This window comes from Leptidea sinapis, chromosome 15 (genome assembly GCF_905404315.1).
Source record: "Leptidea sinapis chromosome 15, ilLepSina1.1, whole genome shotgun sequence".
NCBI classification, from domain to species: Eukaryota; Metazoa; Arthropoda; class Insecta; order Lepidoptera; family Pieridae; genus Leptidea; species Leptidea sinapis.
In genome coordinates, this window is record NC_066279.1 from 10399243 (window position 1) to 10411399 (window position 12157).

General features: G+C 32.6%; 1 protein-coding gene across 5 annotated transcripts in view; it reads left to right on the top strand.

Annotated features, from left to right (window-relative positions):
• LOC126968463 (putative polypeptide N-acetylgalactosaminyltransferase 9) overlaps positions 1-12157 on the top strand; it is a 173278-nt gene that overhangs the window by 135434 nt on the left and 25687 nt on the right. The gene's annotated exons all lie outside the window — the stretch shown is intronic.

Sequence of the window (12157 nt, forward strand, 5' to 3'; positions counted from 1 at the left end):
TTAATTAGTGATTTGTTTTTTCTATAGTGATTAGTATATTTCTTCAAAATTAATAAGCAAACATAGAGGGTTTTTCTACCATAAAATAGCCAACTGTATACAGAATGCAAATAAAATTGAAAACAAAATTTTATGAACGATGCGGACTCGAACCTGCTACCTCTCGGATTCCGTGCGAGCGCAAAACAATTGTTTAGATCAATATCAACTGTAAAGTAGATCATGTAGATGAAGCCACAACCTGAAAGTTGAACAAAGCATACCAGATTTTATAAACGATTCGTTACTCGAACGTTTGGCACAGATGGAAGTGCGCTCGCACGGAACGCGAACGCGGGTTCCAGTCCCGCGTCGTTCATAAAATATTGTTTTCAAATTTTATTTGTGTAATAAATAAAGATATCGAAGTGACTAATTGTAAGGGTACTGGACGAATAAATTATATTTATTCGCACATTTATTAAATTTTTTTTTTTTAAATTAAAACGTTAAACTTTTTCAGCATTTCTGTGAATTTTTATTTACTTATTTCATGACCTAGCTCAGTCGGAAAGTGTTTTTTTTTAAATCTTATGATTCCTTTTTTATGTATTAAAAAACTTATCATAACATATTTGATTGATTTTTTAATTACCTATTCAAATGTATGATCTGTGTTTTATTTACGTATTTACCCGTTCAGAGGTTGTAATTTATTTTCTTGAATATTGTGTACTGTAATAAGATTAGTAGCACTATAAATATGGACCAAATCTCTATTACTATGATTTATAAAAATTGGTTAGGTTTGGTTATGTTAGAACAGTTAAAACAACGGAATGCCACAACCAAATTGTAGGCGTTTCCCCCCATTAACAAATTAGGGAGGGGGGAGGGTAGACTTTTATTTTGGTTTTTCTTGAAAACTGTATATTACGTTGTAATAAGAGTGGTAGCACTATAATCGTGGAGCAAAGCTCTATCAACTATAATTCATTAAAATTGGTTAGGTTAAGTTATGCTAGAATAGTAAAATTTCATTCAATGATGTCTTTTTTCTCTCTAATCCGATAATCGGTCAATCGGAAGACAATTCATTCGTCCAGTTGCCGGACGAATAGCAACAGCCTAAAATTAAATTATTCGTCCGACTTCTGTACGAATAATAAGAAAATTATTTGTCCAGTACCCGTATCAATAGACTCAGCCTAAAGATATTATGGAAGTTTTGTATAAAATATATTAATTTTAAGAATAACAGCATGAAACAGATTTCTTGATGATGATTATCATACAGCTACAAGCAAGTAGCTCATCATGTATATTCACGAGCATGAAATAGTACTTGGATATATAATATTATGAGTTTCTCACCACTTCCTCTCTTTAAAACTAAATTTTTTCCGAAGTGGTGGTAAAGGTAAACAGGAAAGAAAACTTTTGACACTCATAAGTGTTTATCTTTGACCTACACGAATAAAGGTGATTTTGATTTGATTTTTATAATTTAATTAATAAATTAAATTTTGTACAAGCTTATCACGACGTGTAGGCTAGTATTGATAATATAGTGTTTCATTTTCTCGATTATATTAAGCGACGCTCTCACTGTGCGACCGGTAGATTTAGATTTTCAATTAATTGCGCCGTATTCAACAGGAAATAAGCAGTTATTCCATTGCTCGTGTAAATAAATATATGAATTACATTTGGTGTGTATCGTATCAACAATCCAATTATTATTCTTGACATGAAATGTTTGTTTTGTCCCTGTCCTTTTATTACCAAGACCATAATAAAAACATAATATTATTATTGTTGTTTTCTTATTGTCAATGTATGTTTTATGACGAAACTAACTGACCCGATAGACGCTGTTCTCTCAATAGAAAAAATATTAAAATGGATATAGTATGTTATCCTTAATAGAGATTCATAAACTATCGCGGACTTTTCTGTAGATCTATATAAGATACACAGTTCCACCATACATTATTTTATTATATCTCCAAGGGTAATATTTTTGTTGAAAGCACATACAGATTTTTTTTCCGACGTCTCCAACAAATACCGTTTATATATACAAAAATATACATAAAAACTTGACGAATTATATACTTAAAGCTCCCTCGAAAGCCACGCTATCCATTCCTGGAAAAAGCATGAAAATCGGTGCTGTATTTTTTGAGTTTATCGTGAATAGACAGACAGACAGACGCGGCGGAAGACCCTTATTATTATATGTGTGATCTGTGAGGTATTACTAAGCATAGTTAAATTGAATTTTTATTTTACTATAAATATTCGATGAATAAGTCACTGAGTGCTAGTTTCTAATTAAAAATAGAATATATTGTATATAACGCTACATGATTTTCTCTCGATTAAAATTACGCTGATAAATATAAATACTAGTTCACCTTGCTAAAATACTGATTAATTATTAAATACAATCTCTTCTAATATTTTATAGAGGTTAGATTTGATTATTTGTTTGTTTGTTTGAAACTAATGAACTGATTTGAAAAATTCTTTCGCGGTTGGGAAGCTACACTAACCCTGGGTGATATCGGCTATATTATATTAAATAAAATATACGAATCCTTACTAAAACTCAAATTACGTAACCCAAGGTGTAAAAAAATTACTTACTATGATTGTATTTTTTTTTTGTATTGATGATTGAATTAAATAATTTACTACAACTTTTGAGAACACATCAATATTTACAATAATAAATTACACAAATTCTCGTTACGATTATTGTTATTGACACGGGAGTGGGTCAGGGATTGGAAATAATACTCCGCTTATAGGAAAGAGTCTTTATTTGCGTTCACTTTTTCTGAACTTGCACTTGCCGGTCTGCCGCTGTTCCTTTTGTGGACGGCAGTACAACATTATACAACATTGTTTTTGGAATCGTCGCGTCCCGCCGCGGCCCCGCTCCCGCCTCTCGCCTCCTCACGTCGCGCGTGCGACTCAAGCACATCTCACCTATGACTATGTAGTTACAAACCTAAAATCAATAAAAAAAAGAATCATCGAAATTGGTTGGCGCGATATTAAGTCAGTCGTAAATTTGTTGCGCACATACTTATAGCAAATTTAAGACTTTTATGGCTTTTATCATGAATGCCATTGTCAGATCTGGACGAAATAAAAAAAATTATCAAAATCTAAGTTCTGAGGTAAAAACATACCGAAGTATTGAGAGCCTCCTCTATTTTTGAAGTCGGTTAAAAAGTGTCGCAACAGCGTATGTTTTAAGTATCTTTTATTTTAAACATTTAATTGAAATGTCGCTACTACATGCTCAGTCCTATTTGTACGCGGACAACATCGCGGGGTATCAGCTATATTATTTAAAATAATTTTATGTGTAATCCTTAACAATATCAAGAGTTTTTTTTAAGAATAATAATCTCGTGAACTCGGCGAGCCGTGAGTAACTAGACCTTGGTACAAAGTGGTTATTATTAACGAACGTATTAATGACTCTTCTAGCATTGAAACATCTTGACCGTAATTATAATAAGCGGCTGACCTGTTTGTGAAAAAAACTCTGATATTCTCTGCACTGTTCTGTGATTGTACCCAACCTCACATGGGAAATGAATAAAAAAAATAGCAGTTGTAGAAGCAAGCGAAAACTTAGAACTTTTAATCTTTCAATAATATATTAATCAAACAAAAACCCAATTTTAGTAATGCACAGTATATACACATTGAACATTTCACTAAATCCATTCAATTTCACAAAATATAAACAGCACTAATGTTGCACAATACGTCAGCTGTTTAGCTACAGATATACGGCTCTAAGCATAACTGTGACGCGAACTCACGAGATTTCACCCATCCCAAAAGTGTCTAACTATATATATTTTTTGATTGTTTATTTATCGCGTGCCCCTGTCATGAGCATGTCGGTGACGCGAACCTATAAGATTTTTGCCTACCAAAAAGTGCCAAACGCGACAAAAGAAGTTTTCACTTCAATAATATTTATTGTATTGCATTGTTTTATTACGTTGATGATGAGAATACCTTGTTGATTCAGGAGTATTTGATGAAAAAAGAATAACAAAATCATCTTAATAGTCTGAAGACGTTGACGTCCTCGTATTGTTTCTTGTGTGATTCCATTTACGCTCGGTTTTTTTAAGAGTAAAAAACTTAAGTAACTTTGTTTAATTATACAGAATATTAAATATAACATTTCTAAGAATGAATAATTACTTACCTGTGTTATTAGCACGTTTTTGGAGGCTGTTTGTGAATTTCGCTAAGCTAAAAGGAGGGAATGAAGGATTTTTTGGAAGAGGAGGAAAAAGAGCATATTATATTATACGATCCAAATAATGGTATGTTAAAAGTAGAGCGTATACTGTCACCATACATCACAAGTGTTGCCGATTTTATAAAGCGTCAAATAAACACATTGGTACGTGGCGGGAGAGGACTGAACCGGTGGCCCCGTGGTCAGTCAACGGTACTAGCTATTATGCCACTATAGAAAAATTGATAATAAGTATTAGGGTTAGTGGTACCTTAATGGCCGAAACCCTTGACGAATACATTATTGTGATATACTGAATAAAAATAACTAAATTAGTATGTAACTGAACACACTGAAATACAGCCAATATCTGTATTGTCAGATATTGATGCGTGAATACAATGACGTTCTATACATAAAGATAAATCACGTCGTATAAAAATAAGGCCGAAATATGTAACATGCCACATATTACACCGTAATATGCTTCGACTGCTTTATCTATACATTGCCGCATTTACTCCAGTTGTTCAAAATATTCTTGGTCAATAAGCAGCAATATAAAACATTAATTCAGTTCGGAATGGATTCGGAGTGACACTTGACACACGACTAAGGAGAAAAGTTTGCTTACATTGTCTTTAACCACACTTTTGCCGTTTCGCTATCAGAATGCGAATGATATGTACTTATAAGTATATAGCTTTGCATGAATATGATTGCGACACTTGACGTATATAGAAAAGGGAAAGCTTTTTGTAGTGACCTATTTATCAGTTCGTTATATGTTTCCATACCTTCTTTGATGAAGTTGTAACGACGGCTGTCTTGTCGTAGATTTTTTTTTGATTAGGAAATACGGACATGAAATCCAGAAATTGATATTTACTGCTACAAATTATACGTCTGATCAATAGTTGACCGGACTCGTCTGTTGTGAAGTATCATTTCGTGGCTCGCAGCAGAAAGTAAATCTGAAATAGATAAGTGTAATACGATGAGGGGAAACTGTTCGATGATTAGAGATTGGTCGCTTTCACAGTTGCCATGAGATTGTATTGGCTATGAATTATTTATTTTATATGCTCGCACATAGTGTGATGCATATGTAGTGACGCATCCGCGACTTTCCGTAAATTTCGTTCACCTGGAAATTTGACACGTGGAGCAAATGAGTGAAGAAAGAATGACTTATCAAATATAATATAAAGCAAGTCGGTCGCGGGAGACCTCGCAGACCATTTGTCGACAAACTTGAAGATGTTTTGAGAAAAGGAAAGGTCTGAAACACCCAGAACCGGCATGCAATATGAAAAGATGAATGATGATGAAATGAATGTAGAGGAAGCGCGTGAGGTTTGTAAGGATAGGAGCAAGTGGCAGTCTCTGCCTACCCCGACGGGAACAAGACGTGAGCATGTGTGTGTGTGGATAAATTTGACACTTAAATTTGATTAGTGCACATGTTTTTTATTAAGCTTCTTATAAAAGTTGCCTGAGTTTCGTCTTATAATATGATCGATGTGCGATCCAGCTGATTTACGAAACACCAACAGTACAGACAAGATTTATTTCGGTATAATTACCATGTTAACATACATTCAAGTTTAGCTGAATGCTGTTATTTCGATTAAACACAGAGACACTGTAGTTATATTTGTTTGTATCTGAGCAGGCTTTGGTCATCAATACAACTTCTAATTATACTACTGCATCTTCTCGGAATATGCTTTTGTGTTGATGTGACAAATGAGCCTAAACTACGTAAATTATTTCGTAGAACTTGTATGATAGTCCATTTCTAACTCATGTTATATGTTCATGGACATGTTCTTCATTTTGTTTTTGAAGTGGACCCTTTTTTAGGCGCGCTATCCACTTTATTTAAAAGAAAAGTTGTTTTTTGTATTATTTACCCTATTTACTTACCTTTACCCTAATATTTCTTTTTATTTCTCTTATGGTTTTAAGCACACATCATTATTTTTTGTTCTACAACGGAATAAATTGATATTATAATATTTGAAATAAATTAATAAAAGACACGAGAGATACCAACTGCTCCAACTTATAATGATGGGCAAAGTAGAGGGCAAACGACGCGCCTGAAGAAGGAAAAAGTCCTGGTTGCGTAACATCTGGGAATGGACGAAGACCGCTAACGTAGAAATACTATACTGACGGCCGTAGTGGGGAGACACAAGAAGAAAAGAGAATAAATTTGAATTTTGGAATCATAGAAATAAATCGATTTACTTCTGTGTTTGGTTCATATGATTATTCATTGTGTTATCTTCACGTCAATCTGCGTTTAATATTCTTGTGCTTACTAAAATTGATTGGGGCGATAAAAGGAACTGAGTTGCTGAGATACGGTTGAGTTTGATTCTAAACGCAATCTTTGATAGTCTTCATTCACTTGCTATCAGAATATTTGCGTGACAGCAGTTCATAGGTATAATGAAAGCGTGTATAGTTGTGACAGACAGATCTGGCAGTCACTAAATTAGTGTTGTAAAGGAAATAATTCGTAGAATTTCTATCTGAATGATCAAAATATTCTATCTCGGAAAATTAATAGAGTAAAGTACCACGAACCATGTCTCATATTTCAAAAAGATGAATTAGGCACGGAGTCTATAAGAGACGCATTGGTATTTGTTTGATTGATAATTTAAAAATAAATTGGGTTAAAAGTTTATAATGTAATTTACTGGCATGAATATTCTTACTATCAAAAAACGTTTTGATAAGCACAATGCTGGGCATTTATCTCATAGCTATAGAGATATATAATAAATAATATAGAGAACACGGACGAGTAAAAATAGAAGGACTCCGCGCCGTGATATTAGCAAGTGAAGCACCGTTATGCTAGTGTGTATACGGGGGATACTAGTTACACAATTTTTTCTCCCTTAAATAATCATATATGGCCACAAATATAAAGTATCGTTTTTACACTTTTTCACAACGCACGACGGCATTTTTAAAATATTTTATTGAGACGCAAATTGATCTATCACAGACGATGACAATTCTCATAGTGGCCGCCTATCGGCCTGTAGTAGTGTAAGTGTTGCGTGGGGCTATGTATTTACACGTTAATCGGCTCGTTTTTGTGCTACACTGTTATGTAAGTCGACACGGAGTCCTTATTTTTTTACTAGTTCGTGATAGAGAATAAAGATTTTGCTTTTTCCGACTTCTTACTTATATATGAAAGTTGCTAAAACGGCTGTATTAACATTTCAAACTTGAGAAAGTGATTGACCCTCTAAATCGACCCGCTATTTTTTGTGGCCATCCAGTGGACCATCCAGTCTTTAACCTCTTCTTCATGTTGTTCATTTTTATTATTATTCATTTTATTATATATATATAACTTTAATTTTAACAACATAAAGAACTGAAATGAACATGAATATATATATATATATTTATACAATCGTTAATTTTGTGCTCGCAAAATATCTTTTTTTATTTACAGTGTGCGAGTGGATTAATGCATCTACGGTACTTAATGATTTTTTTTTATTTACACTTTTTTAACTGACTCGCATGTCGAGTATTTTTTGTTGCATTACTTTACAAAGATGGTAATAAAAATTAATTGTAGGTTAAAATATTGATTTAATATAGTATCTGAGTTTCTGGTCATTTTTTCTCTTTAAAGCTCAAACTTTTGCCACGGCGCGGTGGTAAATGGTTAAAATATGTGACTTTTGTCCTACATCATTAAATATTTATAAATCTATCTAATCTAAATGACTTGATTTAGTATCTTCTCCAATATTGAACTATCTCAGTCTTGATTTCTTCTTACAAAATCGAAACCGCCTTATCAATAATTAAATTATCATCATAATTGTAAATAAATCATCTCAGAAAGCTTCTTACAGTCCATAATGTTACATTCACGAGACAAACTCGTAACAAAACTATTTTTAAACGGAAAGTTACTAAAGACTTGCGCAACAATATAGGTTTTATAATTCATTGAACAGTTTCTTGGAAACGTGACTAATTTTTAATAAGGTCAGTCATAAAAATATGGTGATGCTTTTCAGCTTTTATTTGAATAATGCATTTCTTACGTCATTAAACCGTAAGGCTTTGCATTCAACAATACCTACTGATTTATTTGTTTATAATATTAACTAGCTATGACCCGGCAAACGATGTTTTGCCATATACATTTCTTTAAGAAATAGAACGTTTCTTGGAAATTGCAACATTACTTTATTTTTCTAAAATACATGTAGCCTAAGTTAATCCTTATTACATCAGCTACCTGCCAATAAGTCCTGTCGAAATCGGAACAGCATTTCAGAGATTAGCCAGAACAAACAGACAGACAGACAAAAATTGTAAAAAATATTATTTTGTTGTATATATATATTCATATATATGTAGTAATAAACGGTATAAAATAATATTTCAATATTACAAACAGACACTCCAATTATATTTGTATGTATAGATAAAGTAGGATAATTTAATTTAATCAGAGTTATTTCAATAAAATGAATAAAAATTTATAGTTATACTAACAATGGAGGATTTTTAGCCCTCATTCAACTATTTTGTTTCATTTTAGAGTGGAACTTTACAGATACAGTTATTTAATTGTAAGCATTGAACATGATGAGAAAAGTTTAAAAATGATTTATTTGAATCTTTCAACTGTAGAAGTCAAACTAAATTATTATTATCATAACGCAATGAAGCTGTGGCAGTATCAGGTAGACGCATTTTGAAGGTTCAATCAATATTCTAACAAGATGATTCATCAGCAGAAATGGAACATAAGAGAGTGTATAATCAGATATTATTTTAGGTAGTAGGAAATATGATTACAATAAATAATTGTTTCGACAATCATTTCCATTAAAAGATCTACAAGTTTATAATGGAACGGTACGACATACCAAATTTATGAATTTTTTATATATTTTTTACAACTTTAGAAATCTTACAGCAAATTTAATATCTAAGCATTAAACTCTTACAAAAAGCTTTTTTTATGAAAATAAGGGACGAGACGAGCAGGACGTTCAGCTGATGCAGTGCCGCTGAGGATTCTTGAAAAACCCATAACTACTGAGCGGCACTAGAATTGCACTCGTCACCTTGAGACATAAGAAGTTAAGGCTCGTTTGCCCAGAAATTGCACTAGCTACGGCGCCCTTCAGATCGAAACACAGTAATTATTTATTGTTTTTATGCATTAATTAATTAGTAGCTTCCTTCAGTTGGTAAAAATGATAAAAATCTACAAGATCATAATATGTACATTCAAAAACATATAATATGTTGCTTTCAACGGTTTATTTGATCATCTCTTTATGCCTCTCTATTTGCAAGTGAATAAACAATACAAAATGCGTTTACCACATGTGCATTACGAAAAAAATGCGACGGGCTCTTGAATTAAATAACAGAAGGTGGGTTGCTGGCGCTGACTGAATTTATGACGCCGACTAAACAATTTATATAAGGCGTTTAATATTTCATTTCAAGAGAACGTCTGTCGCACGCTCACGTTGCTATTTTATCGTCTTAATAAGTTTTATATTTAAACTCAATTAATAATAATAAGACAGCACTAGATACAGACTCTTAGAATTAAATATTTATTGATTAAAATTGATATCTAATCCCCCGAGTCTACTTCTACCACAAATATTGGCAATGAAAATAATAAAATTATGTATATCAGTATATTAAAAAAAAAATGTATCTGTTAGTAATATACTTCTCTATTTAAGGAACATAATAATACCATAACATTATATCGTAATATCGTAACATCGGTAAGTAATCGGTAATATTTTTCAGACAAAATAACAATAGGTTTGAATAAATAATAGGTAAGTCATAACTCGACCTTTAAAACAAGATAAAATATAATCTAATGACATCAATAAATATTAATCATCAATTATTTTTGCTGCAGTATTTGTAAAAAAATTGCATTCAGTAATTAGAATCAAATATAATCAATTCCAATTCGTTATCACTAGGCTGTGCCCATATACAAATACGAGACGAAATGGACATTTAACAATCTCTTTTCTCTCTCTCTCTCGGTCCACTTGCTTCTCATACTCTTAGAGTGCTTTCGTACAATACGAGTACGAGAACTACTACTACGTCCGATCAGGATGTCTATTACCAAAATCGAAAGCCGAAGTTTCGGTACGAAACGAAAGAACGACGTTCGAAATTCGAATTAAAATCAATTACCACGGCACTTCGGATCCGCGGATGTATTTCTTTTCGAAACCATAGACACAACCATAAAAAGTGAAGTTGTAGTTATGACAATGACGTTCTATAGAACGTCATTGAGTGACGAACATAATTATGTCAAACAACGAAAAAGTAAATGTCAATTGAATTTGGGAATAAGGTACAAAATGTCTAATCGCGAACTTTGTATCGATCTTCGGATCCGAAACACTTTCGTTGTAGGAAAATGCACGATCCGTCAACAGAAACTTCGTATTTCGATTTTGGTAATAGGGCTTCAGAATCCGATCCCTATCCGTGAAAACAAGGTCCGAAGTAGTTGACGGAAAGAAATCGGATAACGGAAGTCGGATCTAGTGAGTAAACTACTATAGAAACAGTTCTACGACTATTCCGGACCGTGTTTTCACGGATACGGATCGGACTCTGATCGAACGTATTGTGTAAGCGCCTTTAGTCATTCGATCCATTTAGTCTTTTACAGTCATTCATTCGTTCAGTCGGGAACATTTAAATCATTCGTGATACAATGTGATCTTCTTTTCTATCCCTGAGAACGTGTGTTCAAACAAACACACAAAAAGGGTCACAGTCATCGTTTATGTATAATATTATACTCATATTATATTATAGTCAGGATAATGTTAGTTATTGAACTAGAATGTGTGAAATTATAATAAATGTTGGTTATGTCGTTGAGCACAATTACAGTCGTGGAGTGAAATTACCTTGAAATTCCATTCAAACTTGTAATATTTATTGGTATAAATGATATCACTTCATATTATAAAACAAAGCTCTCTGCTGCGTCTGTCTGCTTGCAATAAATGCAAAAACTACTGCACCGATTTTCATGCTGTTTCCACCAATTACCACGGCACTTCGGATCCGCGGATGTATTTCTTTTCGAAACCATAGACACAACCATAAAAAGTGAAGTTGTAGTTACGACAATGACGTTCTATAGAACGTCATTGAGTGACGAACATAATTATGTCAAACAACGAAAAAGTAAATATTTTAATTATTATTAATTAATATAATAATTAGCGTCGTTCTCCCGGAAGGTTTGAGTATATAATTTCTTAAGTTTTTGTATACACTAACGATACATGTTGGAGGTGTCGGAAAACGAATCTTTCAACAAAACGCTTACTTAACGCTGTCTAAACCCTTTATTATAAAAAAAATAATGTATGGTAAAATTGTGTATCTTATTGTCTACAGAAAAGTCCGCAATGGCATTTGTCTATCTCTGATAACAGACTATATCCATTTTAATACTAAAACAATTGGCAATTGTAGAGCGGTAATGTTAACACTGTATATACGAATACGATATCAATCCTCATCATTTTTTAATACTACGCACTATAAAATCATTCAGATATACGTTTTTGTTACATTTTTAACGCATTAATAATTAAGTACACATTTCCGATGGCTTTAGACTACATTATTCCCGAATAGTTGCATCATTTTTATTCTACTGACAGAACAGCGTCTGTCGGGTCAGCTAGTGTTAATATAATATACTAATTATTGAATTAAATATTTAAATTATTTTTAAGAATACTTAACAAATTACTCTCTTTAAGTCGGACACCAATGAAAATAGAATAATATAAATATGAGTTAATT